The sequence below is a fragment of the Saccopteryx leptura genome, chromosome 2 (assembly GCF_036850995.1).
Source record: "Saccopteryx leptura isolate mSacLep1 chromosome 2, mSacLep1_pri_phased_curated, whole genome shotgun sequence".
NCBI classification, from domain to species: Eukaryota; Metazoa; Chordata; class Mammalia; order Chiroptera; family Emballonuridae; genus Saccopteryx; species Saccopteryx leptura.
The window spans coordinates 103,261,149-103,266,830 of record NC_089504.1 but is presented as its reverse complement, the minus strand read 5'-3'; positions in this window follow the sequence as shown (position 1 = coordinate 103,266,830).

Sequence of the window (5,682 nt, the reverse complement as noted above, 5' to 3'; positions counted from 1 at the left end):
AACATTACTATGGGAGCTTAGAATATGCTGTTGCACAGATGAATGTAAAAAAGAGTAAGGAATGTAAATTTGTGATTTCCACATTGGGCGACTGCCCAGGTGCCCCCCTTAGAGAGAACTCTGATTACAGGTACTATTTTAACAACTGGTTCGCCGAACTCAACAAATAGTTAGGTATCGGTTCTGCCGAACTAGGGCAAACTGACTGAATCCCGCCACTGATTATATCGCTCCAGTACTTGTTACCCATAAAGATTTTTTTATCTATTATAATCAAATGTAAACTACTTACTTTGAACTTTTAGGCCCTACATAAAGAGACTGAACTACAAATAACTAATAAGAAGGACAAACTATCAATCTATGAAATATTTCTAAATTTCATATGTTTTATTCTAAATGAAAAGAGCCAGATATGGCTTCTACATATATGTTCTCTTATCTCTCTTATTCGTTTTTGGTGCACTGTGTTGAACACTCATAGGCTCTTTTAAATGTTACATATTTAGTGAAGTTTTCTTGACATTATTAGCCAAGTTATTGTACCCTAGCATCCTCTATTTTAAATCTTTCTACATTCTATTAGTTTCCTTCTACCATATTTCAGTAATAAAGATTAAAAATAAAACTATAAATTTAATATGATTGCATACATATTTTTTAATTTCTCTTTGGTGAATCACCTTTCTAATCATGCTAAAGGCTAAATTATTCTTTTATAAAACTGGTACAATTTGTCACATTCCCATCTTATCAGTGTCTTGATGGGGAAGGGAATTTATGGTCACATACATTCTAAGATTGATGTTATGTACTAAGATTTTCTTCTAAGATAAGGACTAATTTTATTTCTCTTCTTTTGAGTGCTGGTTTTCATGTTAGGCTGTATATTTACTTGGAAAATGTCAAGCAATTAAGTGAGCAATTGCTCACAAGCTGCATTAAGCACTCCAATGGATTGAACGCTGTATACACTACACATTTTGAAAAATATGTATCTAAAATTCTAGCATAAGACTTTCATGGGTTTGGTAAGAAAAATTATATAAAGCAATGATTTTCAAACATTCACATGAATCAGAATCACAACCCAACACAATGTTTGCTGAATTTAACTTCCGGAGGTTCTAATTCAGTATTAAGCCTGAAATTTTGCTTTTGTAACAAGTGCCCAGTTAATACTGATGCTGCTAGTCTATGGACCACACATTGAGAATCACTTTAATATAGGGGACATACTGTGGGTAGGAGAGGAAGCCAGGAATTGGCAACTGAGGAGGCAATAAGGCAGAGGAATCCACATTTTTTAAATGATGAATGAATGAACTAATAAAATTGCCATTCATGAAAATACGTGATTTGAGATGTAGTCAAGAAATTATAATGTACTGGACTATAAAATGAGTAACAAAATACTTCCTGACCAATATTAGATTTAATCAATTTACAATACATTTCAAAGATGTGTATAATCATTAACATCTGTCTTCATGTGTAAAATGCTCTAAAGAACCCTATCAAAATTTAATTTAAATCCAATGTTTGAGCAAATCTGGTTTAAATAATTTTTTCGTGGATGAGGGAGAGCTTCCTTTCTACTTAGGTGTGTGTCATTACTCAAAAGCTTTACCTCTGTCCCCAGAAAACTAGAATGGAAAATGCATGAAATTGGAGTAGAAATACATGACCTCTAATTTTCTCACAGGGATTTTGTGAAGGTTAACGAGATTTTCACTTGTTGTATGTGTGATGTCTTTGATGAGAAAAACTATACAAACATCAAATATTATTCTAGGCAAAGGGTTCATTAGTGCTTTATTTTCCATTAATATTTGCCAAAACCAAATTGGCACTGAGTATAATTCTACAGCATGTTTGGCAACCACTTGTTTTCTGTCAAAGTCATCTCAACATACAGATGGAATCCATTTTCACAGGAACCCAAATAAAGTGATATTCAAGATTAAAATTTGGGGTAAAATAACTATTAATGTGTGAAATACCTTAAGGAATTTATGTAGTAATGCAAAACTGTGATGAAATGCAATAAAAGCTAACTGAATTATAAAACTACTCAGGAAAACAGAGTGGGTTAGATATGTTATTATGATGACCACTGGCAATCTCATGTAATCACACTGTACTGATAGCAGAGGGAATATTTTTAAGTCACACATCGTGTAATTTCTAGAATAAAACTGGCCAGAAATAACTCCTAATGTTTATAAAGGAATTACATTTCCCTTGGGAAAAGCGGTGTTTGTTATTGTTAAAGCATATTGTAAAACTCTAATGATAGTTTGTGAAAAGTTGTGAGTGTGTATGTGTGTGCACAGGAGTAAAAGCATTAGAGGGTCATGAAAGAGAACCTGTGAAAGTAGGCTAACCTGGCAATATGAGGAATGAGATGCTGGATTTTTCACAGGGCTGAGTGTTATTCTTCTTCGCTTACAAATTGATCTGGGATTAATGAATTTGATTTTATTTTTAAAAAATCTAACTGGAGAGTCTATGCACTGAAATGAAAACTGTCTTTACTTATTTCATTCTTTCAGTGATTACTGATGGCAAAACATATAAGTGGAATGGACTCAGGCATTAGAACTATAGCAACATCCTGACCTGTGATGGTGCAGTGGATAAAACGTTGACCTGGAACCTGAGGTCACTGCTTCGAAACCCTGGCTTGCTTGGTCGACGAACATAGGGAAATTGATGCTTCCTGTTCCTCTCCTCCTTCTCTCTCTCTATTTCTCTCTCTCTCTCTCTCTCTCTCATCTGTAAAATGAATAAATTAAAAAAAGAACTACTATAGCAACAAATAAAACAATATATGTGTTCCTATAGATCTTAGCAAAATTTAGCTTCTATTCTATTAGGGGATACATAAAATTTAAAAAACATATATTGTATAATTTACATTGTTCACAAAAATCAGGGGATATTTTATTGCTTCATATTCATTTTGATATATCCCCTAATTTTTGTGAGCAGTATAGTATATTTAATATACATTCTATATATTATTTATTGTCAGTGTCACAGTTTTATTAAAAAGATTAAGAAGTTTAGATAATATAGATTGAAGAAATTTCATTTTAAAAGAATCATCAAGATATTGATCTCTGAAGGAGTGATATTTGAGCAGAGACTTGAAAGTGGGTTACGTCTTAAGAAAAAAGTTTACATTCTGAGAAAGAAACAGGGTAGTGGTGCATGCGCAAAAACATGCTTGTAATTTTCAAGGAACAGCAAATAAAGCCAGAATGAGCAAAAGGTCTTACGGAGGGAAACAATGGCCCGAACCACATCATATGGGTAAAGAGGAGATCATGGTGGGCATATTACAGTTTAGGTTTTAATTTAAATTAAATATAATTCCATTAAAATGTTTTGCACAAGAAAGTGACATGGTCTGACCTATTTACAAGAGAAACAAACTATATCTAAAATTGGAAGGTTGCAGATTTAAGTAACTGCTAGAATATAAGCACATGTTTTTGAGGTTACTAAGATATTAATGTGATTCTGATGAAATATTAATTCAGCCTAATACTTGAATTCATTTTACCTAGAGGGAATAATAACTTGCTATATGTTTGGAGGGTTTTCTAAACATTTTATTCTTCTTATAAAACATATTTATCACATCTATGAAGTTTTAAGAGCAATGGTAAAACGAACACATGTATCTCTATCCAGCTTACTTTAAAGCCCCCCATGTCTCCATTTAGGGGCCTTTCATGACTTTGTTTAATGTATTTCAAGTATTTCTGTGTGTGTCTGATGCTATATAAGTGAAATTTTTAAAATATAATTTCCGATATTGTGATGCTAAAGTATAAAAATAGGTTATTATATGTAAACCTTCTATCCTATGAGCTTGTTAAACTGAATTATCAGTTGTAGTCATTTTTGTAGCTTCCTTAGGATTATCTATATAAAATTTTTGTCATTTGCAAATAGAGAATTTTATTTCTTGGCTTCCAATCTTCATGCATTTTAGGAGGAGGAATATAACAAGTGTTGGTGAGGATGTGGAAAAATTGTAACCCGCATACATTTCTGATGGGGATGTAAAATCATGGAGCCCTGTGAAAACCATTTGGCAGTTCCTCAAAAAGTTGAATAGAATTGTTATATGACCCAGTAATTCCACTCCTAGGTACAGATCCAAAATAATTCAAATGATACTGAAAAAAATACTTGTACAGGAATGTTCATAACAGCAGTATTCATAATAGCCAAAAGATGGAAACAGCCCAAATGTTCATCAAGAGATGAATTATAAATAAAATGTGGTATAAACATTCAAAAGATTGTTATTCAGTCAATAAAAGAAATAAAGTACTGACACATGCTACAATTGTAGATGAACCTCAAAACCTACGTGAAAAAAGCCAGTCATGAAAACATCACGTACCTGTATTGTATAAAACCATACATATTAAATAGCCAGAATTTGGTAATGCATAGAGAGAAAAGGCATGTTCTGTTGGAAAAGTTTTGGGGAAACAGGTAGCCTCACGCATTGCTGATGGAAATCTAGACACCACTGAAGAGAATGTGGGATTAGCAAGCAAAATTACTTGTGCATTTTTTCTGTGACTCAGTACCTTGCTTTTAAGAACAGATTTCATAGGAGAAGTAGTAAAAAGACAAAATGATGTATGCAAGAGGCTATTTAGTGGGACTTTGTAAAAGCAAAAGAATAGAAACAGGATAAATGTCTATCACTAGGGACTGGTTGAATAAACCAGGGTTTTTCCACGCAGAGGAGAGCTCCATGATAGTAAAAGGGAGTGAGAAAGATAGATACTGCTGCTGGGAAATTGCTGGGCTGAGTTGTTCCATGAAAAAGCAAGTAAATGCCTAACATAGGCAAATCTATTGAGACAATGTAGATTAGTGGTTACCTATGGATAGGAGGGGATGGGAGACAAGAAGATTGGGGTTTATTTTTGGTAATAAAATGCTATAAAATTTTGTAGTAATGATTGCACAATTCTGAAAATACTCAAACCATTGAATTGTATATTAAATGGGTGAATTATATGGTATGTAAATTATATTTTAATATAGTTGTTACAATAAAAAGGAATGAGTGATAGATTTGGCAGTTGAACCCGAAAATCTATCAGATTGCACATTTTGTCATTGAGCTAGAGTAAATTAATAGTCCAGAGGCAATGGTTCAGGTTAATAGGATATTTCCAGAAAATATTGCTATTTGAGAGACCTCCAAATTGGGGGAAGGAATGCATAGGAATTGACTTCAAGTTTAAAGTGAATTAACACAAAGTTCAGGGAAGTAATTTTTGAAGCAAAGTAGAAGGGCTTCTTTATCCTGAAGGGTAAGAACTAGACTGTTGGAAACAAACTGAACTGGGTCTACAATTATTTCAGAGCTCTTTCTTACTGATAGAAAAAATATTTCAACAGGCCATAAAAGGACAGAAAAGTACTGTAAATGCAAGAATAACAGCCAAAAGTATAAGTAAGCTAATCTGGTAGCTGATCTTGCCAGGATTGGTTATAGATGATTTATAAGAAAAAGTCTAGAAGAATTCCACAAAATAACATTAAAAATAGAGTTAAGGATAATGTTTAGGAAAAGAGGTCTGTTTTCCTACCTTTTCTTTGTTTATTCACATCTTAGTCTTTCTGTTCAGCAGGAAATTC